The sequence below is a fragment of the Sorex araneus genome, chromosome X (assembly GCF_027595985.1).
Source record: "Sorex araneus isolate mSorAra2 chromosome X, mSorAra2.pri, whole genome shotgun sequence".
NCBI classification, from domain to species: Eukaryota; Metazoa; Chordata; class Mammalia; order Eulipotyphla; family Soricidae; genus Sorex; species Sorex araneus.
The window spans coordinates 166,514,461-166,530,662 of NC_073313.1; positions in this window are offsets into that span (position 1 = coordinate 166,514,461).

Sequence of the window (16,202 nt, forward strand, 5' to 3'; positions counted from 1 at the left end):
CCTCGGGCTCTGGCCGCGCGCTCGGCTGCTCCGCGCTGGGCCGTCCTTCCTTTATCCACCCAGGGCCCCGTGGGCGTCCGGCCAGCTGCCCCCCCCCCGCCAGGGCACGGCCCCCCCACTCCCCCACCCCCCCCCACCCCCGGGACGCTCCTGCTCGCGGTTTCGGACAGAACAAAGGAGGCAGGGTGCAGATTCCTGGCGGATAGACGGATGGATGGATGGACAACTGGACGACAGGCTCCCTCTTGCTCCCCCCCCCCGCCCCCTGTCCAGTGCTCGGACTCCGGGCCGCCCACAGATAAGGAATCAGCACTGAAGGCCACTCGCCCTCTCCGAGCTGCGCCCAAGTCCGTATTTTCCAGGACAACAGCAGGAAGGAATTGGGGCTGTCCGGGTGTGTGTGGGGGTGTGTGGGGGTCCCTGGGGTCCCCTCAGGCTCCGGGAGTCGGTGACCAGGTGGCCAGGGATGGAGGCCGGGCCCAGGGGCGGCCCCCGCCCACCCCTTAAAGGCTCCGGCCGGCGGGAGCATGTCAGAGTGTGGCCCACAAACCGTTTCTCTCCCCCTGGGTCTCAGTCCCTCCCGCACCCCCCAATCAGGTGTCACTGTGTCAGCTGGACGGCGGAGGTGTCGGCTGCAGCCCCGGCAAACTCCGAGTGGGCAGAGGCAGATGCCAGGGCGTGTGGGCCGGCCCCGCTCTCGCTGGCTTGTCTCCAAGCACGGGCGGCAGAGTCCCTTGGTGGCAGAAGCAAAATGTTTTTGGTTTTTTTTTTTGGGGGGAGCTGGAGTGACAGCACAGCGGGGAGGGCGCTGGCCTGGCACTCGGCCAACCCGGGTTCGAGCCCCGGCATCCCAAAGGGTCCCCCGAGCACCGCCAGGAGTGATCCCTGAGCGCAGAGCCGGGAGTCAGCCCTGAGCATCGCCGGGTGGGACCCAAGAAGGCAAAGGGAAAAAAAAAGAAGCAAAATCGGTTTCTCGTCTTTCCCACTCAAGTCAGCGCCCGGGCACGGGGGTGGGGGCGGGGGCGGGGGGCACGGCTGGAGGATGGGGGTGCCTTTCCACCCCTGTGTTTGGACAATGGGCCTAAAAATAGCGCAGGGCTCCGAGTCCTGGCAATGCGCCCCCCAGGGGGAGGAGTGGGACGTGCAAACGCTCTGTACTGGCCCCACAACCAACGCCAGGCGCCAGGTGCAACAACAATCAAAAGTGCAGGGGACACTGCGGCGGTCCCAGAGGCGACATTCCGAGGGGGCGGGGGAGGGTGGCCCCGGGCAGCTGCAGGGGGAGGTCGTGAGGTGAATCCCTGACACCCGCCCGCAGGCACAATCCCAGGGGTACTTAGCATCAGCACCATGCAGTGCCTCAACCAAGTACTTAACCAAGTACCACCCCCTTCCGCCGCCTCAAGGGAAAGGGGGTCTCCTGCTCCCTTGGGCGCGGGGGAGTGCAGGATCCTCAGGGGGGTTTCCCGGTGGGCGGGGCTGCAGATTCAACTCACCCAAGTGTCCACTGAGGACTGGGGGACAGTGGCCTTGGCCCACCCCCTCCTGAGCCCCAGAAACAGGCGAATTCAAGGCCCAGAGACTCACAAAGGAATCTCGGAACCGAGTAACTCACTGCATAGACGCCTCTGTACCCTAATTCTTTAACATTTTAGAATTCCAGGAGCTCGACATCTCACGCTATTCATTTTTTTTTTTCCTTTTTGGGTCCCACCCGGCAATGCTCAGGGCTGACTCCCGGCTCTGTGCTCAGGAATCACTCCTGGCGGTGCTCGGAGGACCCTAGGGGATGCCGGGGATCGAACCCGGGTCGGTCGAGTGCCAGGGAAACGCTCTTGCTCCGGCCCCCTCACGCTATTCATAACAAACAATACGAAAGAAATTCTCTAGCATCTACCTGTGGGGCAGGCTCGAGTGGGGGTGGGGAACTTTGAAATCACGGTGGTGGGAAGGTTGTCACGGCAGTGGGCTTGGTGTTGGTGTGCTGAATGGACAAAAGTGCAAATTTGGGGGCTGGAGCGACAGCACTGCGGGGAGGGCGTTGCCCTGGCACGCGGCCGACCCGGGTTCGATTCCCAGCATCCCATAGGGTCCCCCGAGCACCGCCAGGAGTGATTCCTGAGTGCAGAGCCGGGAGTCAGCCCTGAGCATCGCCGGGTGGGACCCAAAAAAAGCAAAAAAAAAAAAAAGTGCAAATTTTGTGGAAAATGTTAATCATCGCATCCAAGAAAATAAATCTCCTGGAGAATAAATTCAAAGTGATCCCATCCATAAATACCACATAACCAGTGTAAAACTATAACAAAGAAGAAAATCTTAAGTACACAAGAGAGGGAAGACACTGTCCATAGGCTACAGCCTGTCTTAAATGTCTGTCACCTTTTCTCCTTTCTAGCTAAAATGCAAGTAACAATTAAATTATAAATGCACTTTATTTAATGGCATTAAAAAGACTAAATTAAAATAGCACTGTCGCACTGTCGTCCCGTTGCTCATCGATTGGCTCCAGCGGGCGCCAGTGACGTCTCCATGGTGAGACTTGTTGTGACTGTGTTTGGCATCTCGAATACGCCACAGGGAGCTTGCCAGGCTCTGCCGTGCGGGCGGGATCCTCTCGGTAGCTTGCCGGGCTCTCCGAGAGGGGCAGAGGAATCGAACCCGGGTGAGCCGCGTGCAAGGCCAACGCCCTCCCCGCTGTGCTATTGCTCCAGCCTGGCAAATGCCCTACCCAAATAAATTTAAAAAAAAAATAGAAGCATGGAAACAGTGAATGGAACCCAGTACTGTGAACAACTTTATGAAAACAAAACTTGAAAAAAAGGCTTGGAACAAGAGCACAGTGGGGAACTGGGTTCGATTCCCGGCATCCCATAGGGTCCCCCGAGCACCGCCAGGAGTGAGTCCTGAGTACAGAGCCAGGAGTCAGCCCTGAACACAGATCTGGGAGTCAGCCCTGAGGACAGAGCCGGGAGTCAGCCCTGAGTGTATATGTGTGTGATGTGTGTGTGGTGTGTGTGGTATGTGTGTGTGGTGTGTGTGTGTGGTGTGTGTGTGTGGTATGTGTGGTATGTGTATGTGTGGTGTGTGTGGTGTGTGTGTGTGGTATGTGTGGTATGTGTATGTGTGGTGTGTGTGGTGTGTGTGTGATGTGTGTGGTGTGTGTGGTATGTGTGTGGTGTGTGTGTGTGATGTGTGTGTGGTATGTGTGGTATGTGTATGTGTGGTGTGTGTGGTGTGTGTGTGATGTGTGTGTGGTGTGTGTGTGGTGTGTGTGATGTGTGTGTGGTGTGTGTAGTGTGTGTGATGTGTGTGTGATGTGTGTGTGGTGTGTGTGATGTGTGTGTGGTATGTGTGGTGTGTGTGTGTGGTGTGTGTGGTATGTGTGGTGTGTGTGGTATGTGTGGTGTGTGTGGTATGTGTGTGTGGTGTGTGATGTATGTGTGGTATGTGTGTGATGTGTGTGTGGTGTGTGGTGTGTGTGTGATGTGTGTGTGATGTGTGTGATGTGTGTGGTGTGTGAGTGTGTGTGTGTGGTATGTGTGGTATGTGTGGTGTGTGTGTGGTGTGGTGTGTGTGTGTGGTGTGTGTGTGATGTGTGTGGTGTGTGTATGATGTGTGTGTGTGGTGTGTGTATGTGATGTGTGTGGTATGTGTGGTGTGTGTGGTGTGTGTGTGGTGTGTGGTGTGTGTGTGGTGTGTGGTGTGTGTGTGATGTGTGGTGTGTGTGTGTGTGGTGTGTGTGTGGTGTGTGGTGTGTGTGTGTGGTGTGTGTGTGTGGTGTGTGTGTGTGGTGTGTGGTGTGTGTGTGTGGTGTGTGTGTGAGTGTGTGTGTGTGTGGTATATGTGGGGTGTGTGTGTGTGGTGTGTGTGGGGTGTGTGTGTGTGCGGTGTGTGTGAGACGGAGCTGCTGGGGCCAGGCTTGCAGACACACAGGCCCTGCCCCCCCAGGCCTAGTCACTTCTCCCTCCGGACAGTGTGTCCTTGCGTGGGGACACTCTCGGCTGCTCTGGCCCCTGCTGGCCCCCCTGCATCCGGGCGGGGCCCCCGGGTGGGGCCGGGAGGGGGACGGGGGGTGTTGGGGGACGCCCCTGGATGTGACCCCCTGGAGCTGCCCCTTGCCCTCGCCCGTGTCCTGACCCACCCCTGGGGTTCCTGGAGTCACCTTTCAGCCGCAGGACGGAAACATTAATTCAGTTTTTGTTCTTTGAAACAATTGGAAAAATAGGGCCCAGCCCTGATGGCGAGGAAAGAGAGAAACCGAGACCTCCCCCCCCCCACACGCCCCCCACCCGCCACCTCTCAGGTCCAGTGGGAGTGGTGGGGCCGTATTTACCACCCTGTGCGAGGGACCCTTCGGGCCCGACCATTCCTGCTCCTTTGGACCCTTTTGTTCTTTTTGGGTCCCACCCGGCGATGCTCAGGGCTGACTCCCGGCTCTGCACTCAGGAATCACTCCTGGCGGTGCTCGGGGGACCCTATGGGATGCCGGGGCTCGAACCCGGTTGGGCGCATTCCAGGCCAACGCCCTCCCTGCTGTGCTATCACTCCCCTTGTTTATTTATTTTTATTTAAATGCCAGGGCGTTAGAGCCGGGTGCAGTCTCACCCGCCCATCCCAGACGGTGGCCCCAGGACTCTGGAAGTTTTTTCTGCGGCATCGGACCGCGGGGAGGGCCTCTGCCTCACCTGTGTCCTGTGCACACGGTTCCCCGAATGTCCGAGATGCAGTCCTGGGGCCCCCAGCATCCCGGGGGGTTCCAGGTAACCCCCAGCAGCTCCACCTCCTAACATCCCTGCAGTGACCCCACGGCTTGGCAGGGGCCCCCAAATCGCAGGTGTCTGAGTTTCGCCTGCTGACCCCGTTGGTGCCCAGGCGTGGGGGGAGGGGTGGAGAGTGGGACCCCCGGGTCACCCTGCCTCGGCCACCACGTCCACCTCGGATTCCCACTCCCCGGGTCAGCGTCAGACAACCCCAGGAGTGTGTGTGCACCCGTGTGTGTGTCTGTGTGTCTCTGTGTGTCTTTGAGTGCCTATGTGTGTGTGTGTGTGCTGTTTGTGTATGTCTGTGTGTATATCTGTGTGTGTCTCTGTGTGTCTTTGAGTGCCTATGTGTGTGTGTGTGCTGTTTGTGTATGTCTGTGTGTATCTGTGTATGTATTTGTGTGTGTCTCTGTGTGTCTTTGAGTGCCTATGTGTGTGTGTGCTGTTTGTGTGTGTCTGTGTGTGTATCTGTGTGTGCATCTGTGTGTGTCTCTGTGTGTCTTTGAGTGCCTATGTGTGTGTGTGCTGTTTGTGTATGTCTGTGTGTATCTGTGTATGTATTTGTGTGTGTCTCTGTGTGTCTTTGAGTGCCTATGTGTGTGTGTGCTGTTTGTGTGTGTCTGTGTGTGTATCTGTGTGTGCATCTGTGTGTGTCTCTGTGTGTCTTTGAGTGCCTGTGTGTGTGTGCTGTTTGTGTATGTCTGTGTGTATCTGTGTATGTATTTGTGTGTGTCTCTGTGTGTCTTTGAGTGCCTGTGTGTGTGTGCTGTTTGTGTGTGTCTGTGTGTGTATCTGTGTGTGCATCTGTGTGTGTCTCTGTGTGTCTTTGAGTGCCTATGTGTGTGTGTGTGCTGTTTGTGTATGTCTGTGTGTATCTGTGTATGTATTTGTGTGTGTCTCTGTGTGTCTTTGAGTGCCTGTGTGTGTGCTGTTTGTGTATGTCTGTGTGTATCTGTGTATGTATTTGTGTGTGTCTCTGTGTGTCTTTGAGTGCCTGTGTGTGTGCTGTTTGTGTATGTCTGTGTGTATCTGTGTATGTATTTGTGTGTGTCTCTGTGTGTCTTTGAGTGCCTGTGTGTGTGCTGTTTGTGTATGTCTATGTGTGTATCTGTGTGTGTATCTCTGTGTGTCTCTGTGTGTCTTTGAGTGCCTATGTGTGTAGGTGTGTCTGTGCTGTTTGTGTATGTCCGTGTGTGTTTGTGTGTCTGTGCCTGTGTGTCTTTGTGTGTCTGTGAGTGGCCATGTGTGTGTGTGTTTGAGAACCAGCTGCCCGGGACTTTGGAAATGGAACCGTGTCTCCGTGTGGCACCGAGTGGGGACTGAGTGGCACGGAGCCCGCATTCATTCATTCACTCCCTCATTCATTCCTCTAACGCAGCTCCAGTCAAGAAAAACACAAGAGAGGGCTGGAGGGACAGCACAGAGGGGGAAGGGTGATATGTGGCCGACCCGGGTTCGATCCCCGGCATCCCATAGGGTCCCCCGAGCACCACCAGGAGTGATTCCTGAGTGCAGAGCCAGGAGTCAGTCCTGAGCATCACCGGGTGGGACAGAAGAAGGAGGAGGAGGAGGAAGAAGAGGAAGAAGAGGAAAAGGAGGAGGAGGAGGAGGAGGAGGAGGAAGAGGAAGAAGAAGAAAAGGAAGAGGAGAAGGAGGAGGAAGAAGAGGAAGAAGGGGCTGGAGAGATAGCACAGCAGGTAGGGCGTTTGCCTTGCACGCGGCCGACCCGGGTTCGATTCCCAGCATCCCATATGGTCACCCACCCAAGCACCGCCAGGAGTAATTCCTGAGTGCATGAGCCAGGAGTAACCCCTGTGCATCGCTGAGTGTGACCCGAAAAGCAAAAAAAAAAAAAAGAAGAGGAAGAAGAGGAAAAGGAAGAGGAGGAGGAGGAGGAAGAAGAGGAAGAAGAGGAGGAGGAAGAAGAGGAAGAAGAGGAAAAGGAGGAGGAGGAGGAGGAAGAGGAAGAAGATGAAAAGGAAGAGGAGAAGGAGGAAGAAGAGGAAGAAGAGGAAAAGGAGGAGGAGGAAGAAGAGGAAAAGGAGGAGGAGGAGGAGGAGGTGGTGGGCCGGAGCAATAGCACAGTGGGGAGGATATTTGCCTTGCATGCAGCCGACCTGGGTTCGATCTCCGGCATCCCCTAGGGTTCCCCGAGCATCGCCAGGAGTGATCCCTGAGTGCAGAGCCAGGAGTCAGCCCTGAGCATCGCCAGGTGGGACCCAAAAAGCAAAATAAATAAAATGTCCAAATAACGACAAATTGACTCTCAGACCTCATTCGGGGTCAAGTGCGTACAGTAACTCCCTGCCAGCGTTTGGCTATTTATGTCGCAATGACTGTACTTCACGTTGAAAAATACACGAAACTGTTATTGTTAAAAATAAGGAAAGGAAGGAAGGAAGCAAAGCCTTCGACGCATTGTTCGTTCCAGCGACTGCTCTCGGGAGGAGGGGGAGCGTCGGGCTGGGCGGTGTGGAGGAGGGTCTGTGAACATGGGGTGAAAAGTAGGGGCCGGAGCGACAGCACGGCGGGGAGGGCGTGGGCCTGGCACAGGGCCGGCCCGGGTTCGATCCCCGGCATCCCATACAGTCCCCCGAGCACCGCCAGGAGTGATTCCTGAGTGCAGAGCCAGAAGTCAGCCCTGAGCATCGCCGGGTGGGAGCCCCTCCCCCCCTGCCCCTGCTCCCTGAAAAGGAGGAGGGAGAGGAAGGAGGAGAAGGGGAAGAATAAGAAGAAAAAGGAGAAGAAGAAGGAGGAGGAGCGGGAGGAGGGAGGAGGAGGAGGAGGAGGAGGAGAGGGAGGAGGAGGAGGAGGAGGAGAAAAAGGAGGAGGAGGATGGGGAGGAGGAGGAGGAGGAGGAGGGGGAGGAGGAGGAGGAGAAGGGGGAGAAGAAGGATGAGGAGGAGAAGGAGGAGGACGACGAGGAGGAGGACGGGGAGGAGGGGGAGAGGTGGGCCAGCCCTGAGCAGGTGAAGCAGCACAACCGAGCACTGTAGGCTGTGGCCACTGGCCCAGCCCAGCCCTCTGGCCCCTGACCCCTTTCCCGTGTCTTCCGGGGAAGTCGAGGGGACGCGGCCTCAGGACCCGGGGCCGAGGCCCTTGTGGCCCCTGGGTGGGGCCCAGCATGAGTTTATGGCCCAGCGGCCGGGGCTCGGCCCCCACCCCACTCACTGTCCACCCAGCCCAAGACCTCGGAGCCCGGCGGAACCAGGCGGGACCGGCCTTGGGTTCGGGAGATAGTCTGTGGGCCAAGGAACAGTGTGTGTGTGTGTGTGTGTGTGTGTGTGTGTGTATGTGTCTCTGTGTGTCTGTGTGTCCATGAGTGTCTATGTGTGTGTCTGTGTCTGTGTGTGTCTATGTGTGCATCTATGTTTGTGTGTGTCTGTGTGTATCTGTGGATGTCTGTGTGTCTGTGTTTGTCTGTGTGTGTCTGTGTTTGTCTGTGTTTGTTTCTGTGTGTATTTCTGTGTATATTTCTGTGTACGTTTCTGTGCGTCTGTGTTTGTGTGTGTGTCTGTGTGTGCATCTGTTTGTGGATGTCTGTGTGTGTCTGTGTGTTTGTGTGTGTCTGTGTATGTCTGTGCATCTGTGTGTGTCTGTGTGTTTGCGTATGTCTTTGTGTGTCTGTGGATGTCTCTGTGGATGTCTGTGTGTCTGTGTGTGTCTGTATGTCTGTGTGTGCATCTGTGTCTGTGTATGTCTCTGTGTGTATCTGTGAATGTCTGTGTGTCTGTGTCTGTGTGTTTGTGTGTGCATCTGTGTCTGTGTGTGTCTGTGTGTGTCTGTGTATGTCTCTCTATGTGTCTGTGTGTGTGTGACTGTCATGTGTATCGGGGGTGCTGGGGACGGAGCCCAGACCCCCACAGGAAGCACCTACTCCAGCACCCAACCTCACCCTCACCCCAGGCAGGGCCCCGGGGCCCGGGTTCCTCCTGCGGGCCAGCGGGCAGCGCCAGGACCAGAGACCAGACCTTCGGGACGGCGGGGGGGCCGACAGTGCCGGGGGGGGGGGCTCTGAGCCACCCCACTGGGCACCTGGATCAAACCCCGCCTGACCCCCAGCCCTGGGAGTATCTTCTGGTGACGGGCTGAGCCCCTTCCCCCTCCCTGAGCAGCACGTAGGTGCCCTCGAACCCGGCCCGGAGCTGCCAAGGGCCGGCCCTTTCCCAGGGCAGCTGTGCCCCTGCCCCGCCCCCGCCCTGACCTCCGGCTGGTCTCTGGATCCTTCCCAGGGGGGGACAACAGCAGGATGACGGGTGCGAGAGTCACACAGCTACGGGGCCGCCAGCGTTTGGACCCGAGCCAGCGTTGGCTTGCTTGGGGCCACGCCTCCCGTGCTTGGGGGCGACTCCCGGCTCGGTGCTCATGGGTCGATCCCGGTGGTGCTCAGGGAACCCCCCCTCAAGTGCCAGGATTAAACACAGACCTCCCCCCACTTCCCACGCCCTCTGGCAAAGTACATGCTCAGCTAATCCAGTGCGAGCACTGCACGGCGAGACTCTATCACTTCCGTGCTTGGGAATTTTCTTTTTCTTTTTTTCTTTTTTTGCTTTTTGGGTCCCACCCGGCGGTGCTCAGGGCTGCTTCCCGGCTCTGCACTCAGGAATCACTCCTGGTGGTGCTCAGGGGACCCTATGTGATGCCGGGGATCGAACCCGGGTCGGCCGCATGCCAGGCCCACGCCCTCCCCGCTGGCCTATGGCTCCGGCCGGCCCGTGTGTTTGGGAATTTTCAAACCAGTGTTAGAAGCCAGAGCCCGACACCGCCTGGGTGGGGTCTGTCCCCCGGGGGGGGGGGCTACGAGCCCCAGAAAGAGCCTCAGCAAACCTCCGTGCAGTGAAGGCCGTGGCGGGAAGGGGCTGGTGGGGGGCAGGGGGGAGCTGCGGGGACCCCCTGTGACGTCAGGGGCCAGCCCGGTGCCCGCCCAGCTAGGACAGACCCAGGCCTGGTCCCCGGCAGGGGGTGGCGTGCGGCTGACAGAGATCACCCCGGCTGGGCCACCTCCCAGTAGGGACCACTCAGCACCGCCTTCGGACAGGACAGCGCCCCCTCTACCCGCCCCCTGCCCCAGGACCCTGCCAATGCCACGTCCCTGGGGGCGGGGGCGGGGGGTAGTGAGTAGTCGGGGAAGGGGCCCCTCGGATGGGCCAATCCCAGTGGGCTGGAAGGAAGCAGAGAAATAAAGGCTGGGAGCCCCCCCCCATTCCCCCCTGCCCATTTGCATTTTAACTGCCAGAAAGCGGGTGGGCCGCGCCTGCAGGGTCTAGGGGGGTGGGAGAACTAGGGAGGGGGGGCACGGGGGGGGGGCGTCCTTCTATACGTGAGGCCCCTGCTGACATCATAAATCCTGGGGTGGGAACAGGGCGTGCAGACACCAGAGCCGGAGGAACTGCCAGTTCCCGAGAGTGAACAAAGTGAACAAAGCGGCAGGAGCCAGTGTCGGGGAGTGGGGGGGGGGGGGGGGAGAGGGAGGGGGGAGGCTGAGGGGGTCACTCCCCACCCCCCACCCTGGAAGCTCCAACCCCACCCCCAGGACCCCCCTCCCCCCCCTCATAGCCCTGCTGAGAGGGTGGGCGTGGCCCGAGCTGGCCGTGTGTGTGTGTGTGTGTGTGTGTGTGTGTGTGTGTGTGTGTGTGTGTGTGTGTGTGTGTGTGTGTGTGTGTGTGTGTGTGTGTGTGTGTGTGTAGGCGGGGGGGTTCTGTCCCAGCCAGGGGGCGTGCAGGGAGAGCAGAGGTGGAGGACCCTGCTGGGGAGGCCTGTGCTCTGTGACCCATGACCCATGATGACCCATGACCTGTGATGTTGAACACCGAGACCAGATATGCCGCCACCAGGGACAGAGCCGGGAGCTCCCGTCCCGCCCGTCGGGGGGCCCAGCCGGTGTGTCCCTGTGCCCTGAGCGTTTCCCGCCGCCAGGGGAAGAACATGTGGGGACACGTGGCGTCGGCGTGTGCGGCTGTGCAGTGCCAGGGGACCAAGAGGCTGCCCCCCCCCATGCCCAGACTCTGACGGGGGCAAACATGCAGTCAGAAGCCGAGAGGCACCGCCTGGTGTGACCCAGAAACAGAACAAACCAAACCCGGGTGGGGGAAAATTCTGTTTGTTTTTGGTCTTTTTCTTTTTGGGTCCCACCCGGTGATGCTCAGAGGTTCCTCCTGGCTCTGCACTCAGGAATCACTCCTGGCGGTGCTCGGGGGACCCTATGGGATGTCGGGGATCGAACCCGGGTCGGCTGCGTGCCAGGCCAACGCCCTCCCTGCTGTGCTATCGCTCCGGCCCCGTGTAAGGGATATTCTTGATGACCTTTTAGTATCAATATTGCAAACCACAGTGCCCAAAAGGGGGGAGAGAGAGAGAGACAGAGACAGAGAGAGACAGAGAGGAGAGAGAGACACAGAGAGAGAGAAGAGAGCCAGAGAGACAGAGGGACAGAGAGAAACAGAGACAGAGAGAGAGAGAGACGAGAGAGAGACAGAGAGGAGAGAGAGACACAGAGAGAGAAACAGAGAGAAGAGAGCCAGAGAGACAGAGGGACAGAGAGAAACAGAGACAGAGAGATAGAGAGACAGAGAGAGATAGAGACGAGCGAGAGAGACAGAGAGGAGAGAGAGACACAGAGAGAGAGAAGAGAGCCAGAGAGACAGAGGGACAGAGAGAAACAGAGACAGAGAGATAGAGAGACAGAGAGAGATAGAGACGAGCGAGAGAGACAGAGAGGAGAGAGAGACACAGAGAGAGAGAAGAGAGCCAGAGAGACAGAGGGACAGAGAGAAACAGAGACAGAGAGATAGAGAGACAGAGAGAGATAGAGACGAGCGAGAGAGACAGAGAGGAGAGAGAGACACAGAGAGAGAGAAGAGAGCCAGAGAGATAGAGGGACAGAGAGAAACAGAGACAGAGAGATAGAGAGACAGAGAGAGATAGAGACGAGAGAGAGAGAGAGACAGAGAGGAGAGAGAGACACGGAGAGAGACAGAGAGAAGAGAGCCAGAGAGATAGAGGGACAGAGAGAAACAGAGACAGAGAGATAGAGAGACAGAGAGAGATAGAGACGAGAGAGAGAGAGAGACAGAGAGGAGAGAGAGACACGGAGAGAGACAGAGAGAAGAGAGCCAGAGAGACAGAGGGACAGAGAGAAAGAGACAGAGAGATAGAGAGACAGAGAGAGATGGAGAGAGAGAGACAGACAGAGAGGAGAGAGAGACACGAATAGAGAGAGAGAAGAGAGCCAGAGAGAGAGAGAGGGACAGAGAAACAGAGACAGAGAGATAGAGAGGAGAGAGAGAGAGAAAGCACCTGCCACAGAGGCGGGCAGGGATGGGTGGGGGGTGACGGGAGGGACCCCGGGGACTCCGGTGCTGGGAATGTGCCCGGCAGAGGGACGGTGCTGGAGCCCATGTGACTGACACCGGACCACGAGCAACATTGTAACCGGACCACGAGCAACATTGTAACCGGGAGTCCCACTGCCGTTAAACTGAAACTAAGAAGCATCCTCCCTCCCTCCCTCCCTCCCTGCCGCCCGCCCGCCCGCCCCCTTCCTCCTGGGATCTGTCATTCCCATGGCGGCACCCCGCGCACACACGGTCTCTCCCGTGACCCAAGCCCAGCTGTCACGCCCAGGCCTTGTCCCTGCCAGGCTCTGCCGGTCCCTGGCCGGCGTCCAGCCCGTGGGCAGTGGTGGCCCGGGGCTTTGCCATGTCACGCAGCGGGAGGAGGAGGGCGGGGACGATGGAGTCGGTTCCTGCGGCCTCGGGGTGGGGGGGCCGGGCCGGGGTCAGCTCAAGCTGTCCCCAAGCCCCTGATGTGATGTGACCACGTCCCCATCCGGGGCTGCCCAGTGCCTCCGGACTCAGGGAACGTGAGCTGGCCCCTGTCGGCTGACCGGCCGTGCTTGGTCAGCACCCCGTGTCCAGGCAGCAGCTGAGAGCGAACACTGGGGGGGGTCTGCTCTGTGTTTTGGGCCCCCCCCCCCAGCAAAGAGAGGCCCCTGGACGAAGCCAGGATAACAGCCCCTGGACACGGCGCTCCACCCTGCTTGGGGTGGGGGCTTCCGGCGGCCACCCTGAGACCTCAGATAGAAGCCAGCCACTCGGCCCAGGTGGCCTGCACCCCCTTCAGTGACTTGCCAAGGAAGCCCCCCCAGCCCCCGGACCCCAGGGTTGCAACAAACCCAACTGGCTGAGAGGCCCTGATGTAAGCACAAGCGACTGGGAAATCCCGAGGCTTTCTTTTCTTTCCATTTCTTTTTTCTTCCTTTCTTCCTTTTTCCTTCCTTCCTTCCTTCCTTCCTTCCTTCCTTCCTTCCTTCCTTTCTTTCTTTCTTTCTTTCTTTCTTTCTTTCTTTCTTTCTTTCTTTCTTTCTTTCTTTCTTTCTTTCTTTCTTTCTTTCTTTCTTTCCTTTCTTTCTTTGGGTTACTCCTGGCTCATACACTCAGGAATCACTCCTGGCGGTGCTCGGAGGACCAATGGGATGCTGTCGGTCCCATGCAAGGCAAACGCCCTCCCCACTGTGCTATCGCTCCAGCCCCAATGCAAAGGACGGATTAATCTTTCCCAACCCTAGCAGGGTCCGAATCCAGCTGTTACTCTTTGGATCATGACAGAATTTGTCCATGACTGTGCTCTTAACTCATAGTTAAGCATGATGGCGCTTTAGCCTGGCCCATTTCGATGCCAGGGTAGCTCACAGCTTCCCCTGGGTCCCTCCCGTCCCTCATTAGGACCCTGCTTTTGGGGTGCTAGGAAGTAAGGGTAACTGAGGCTTAAGTCGAGAGAGCAAGATGCCCAGGAGTGAATATCGTTTGGAGTCAATTAACTCCCAAGTGACAAAAGCGTAGCATTAATGGTCTTCCTGTGTCTATACAGCAAGGACATGGCTCTGAATTAACTAAGCAAATGACTAAAAAAAAAAAAGTCGTTTGTTTTTTTGGTTACTCCAGGTGATGCACAGGGCTGACTCTTGGCTCTGCACTCAGGAATCACTCCTGGCAGTGCTCGGGGGACCCTATGGGATGCCAGGGATCGAACCCGGGTCGGCACGTGCCAGGCTAACACCCTCCCCACTGTGCTCTCGCTCCAGCCCCAACGCAAAGGACTTCAGATGAAGAGAAAAGCAACATTGACAGTCAACAGAGTCTGGTTAGGAGATGCAAGTGATTGGCCGGTTGAGCACCAAGAAAGAGGTTACAGATAAGCACGGGAATGGGAGCACTGTGACGGGAGCAACCTAACAAACCTGAGCTCCTCGTGGCCAGGGAGAAAGGGCAAAACCAATGCTATTCTACAGGCTCTGAGTCCTGCCAGCCCGTCCCTCCCCACAGGGGTCCTGAAGCTGTCACGTCTGCTTGGGGGGGGCTGGGGGGATGCTGAGAAGGGGCGGTGGGCTAGGGGGTCTGGCCGGGCCAGGCTGGAACCAGCCCTTTTCTGATGTCTCTGGGTTTGGCCACCCCGGGAGGGCGTGGACCTCTGAGCTCTGAGCCTCGGTTTCCTCATCCCTAAAGTGGCCTCGTAACAGAGCCACCCTCCGCCCGCCCTTCGAAACAGGCCCGGCGTGTGGGAAGGAGGGTTTGGGTGACGCGGGTGACTCGGGTGGTGGTGGGGGCGGGGGATTAGCTGCTCACTCAGAGGCGCCTCCTAATCCCCCGCCTCGGACTGGTTCCGGGTGTCCCCCGTGGAATGTGGTTCGGACCCATCCGGGAACTGCAGGCGGAGTCGGGAGCAGCCGTGTGAACTCGACTGCATCCTCGGAGAAGGATGCAGGGAAGGGGCCGGTGCAGTTCCCTCCTGAGTCAACTGGGGATGGGGGGGGGCCGTGCCCGGAGGTGCTAGGGGCTGACTCCTGGCTCTGTGCTCAGGGCTGACTCCCAGCTCTGTGCTCAGGGCTCACTCCCGGCTCTGTGCTTGGGGCTCACTCCTGGCTCTGTGCTCAGGGCTGACTCCCGGCTCTGTGCTCGGGGCTGACTCCCGGCTCTCTGCTCGGGGCTGACTCCTGGCTCTCTGCTCAGGGCTGACTCCCGGCTCTCTGCTCGGGGCTGACTCCCGGCTCTGTGCTCGGGGCTGACTCCCGGCTCTCTGCTCGGGGCTGACTCCCGGCTCTCTGCTCAGGGCTGACTCCCGGCTCTGTGCTCGGGGCTCACTCCCGGCTCTGTGCTCGGGGCCACTCCCGGCTCTGTGCTCAGGGCTGACTCCCAGGAAGCTCCGAGCCGGGGCCTTCTCAGGGTTCCCCACAGCACTGTGGTTTTACGCCTTGAGGACCCCGAGTCGGAAGCCGTCTGGGGGTCGCGGTCACCCGAAGGTCACCTGAAGCTGCGGTGGAAGCCACAGGCCCCTCCATGCCGGCCAGTTCTGACCGCTCAGGAACGAGGGTTCCAGCAGCCCTTGCCTGAAGGGGACCGGCCCATACTGACCACCTCATGCCCTGCCGACCAGCCTGTACTGACCGCCCCAGTGCCCGCTGACCGACTCTGTACTGACCGCTCCAGTGCCTGCTGACCGCCTCTGTGCTGACCGCCCCAGTGCCTGCTGACCATCTCTGTGCTGACCGCCCCAGTGCCCGCTGACTGCCTCTGTGCTGACCGCCCCAGTGCCTGCTGTCTGCCTCTGTACTGACCGTTTCTTTCTTTCTTTTTTTTTTTTTTTTTTTGCTTTTTGGGTCACACCCAGCGATGCTCAGGGGTTACTCCTGGCTTTGCACTCAAGAATTGCTCCTGGCAGTGCTTGGGGGACCATATGGGATGCCGGGGATCGAACCCAGGTCGCGTGCAAGGCAAACGCCCTACCCGCTGTGCTATTGCTCCGGCCCCCTGTACTGACCGTTTCTGTGCTGACCGCCCCAGTACCCCTGCTGACCATCCCTGAGCACCCCTGCCGAGTGCCCTGGTACTGACACCCTCTGTTATGACTGCCCTGTACTGACCACCACCCTGTACTGACCGCCTTGTACTGACCACCCTGTACTGACCACACTCTGCTGACCAGCTCTGTACTGACCACCCTGTTCTGACTGCCCTGTACTGACCACCCTGTACTGACCACCCTAGATTGACCACCCTGTACTGACCACCTTGTACTGACCGCCATGGACTGACTGCCCTGTACTGACCACCCTAGACTGACCACCCTGTACTGACTGCCCTGTACTGACCACCCTGGACTGACCACCCTGGACTGACCACCTTGTACTGACCGCCCTGGACTGACCGCCCTGTACTGACCACCCCTGCTGACAGTGGGCAGGCCAGGGAGCGTTTTCACCCTCTGCACAGTCCCCCCAGCCCTCCCCGTCGGGAGCCAAGACCCTCCCCAGGCTCAGGCACTCCAGGTCAGCCCTGGGACGTGACCTCAAGGGGGGCTGGGGCCGGGTCCCCGCCACTGGGGCCGCTCCAAGGGGCACCCGATGGGCGAGCTCCGAACCAGCAGCTCAGGCCCGCCTGGGAGGTC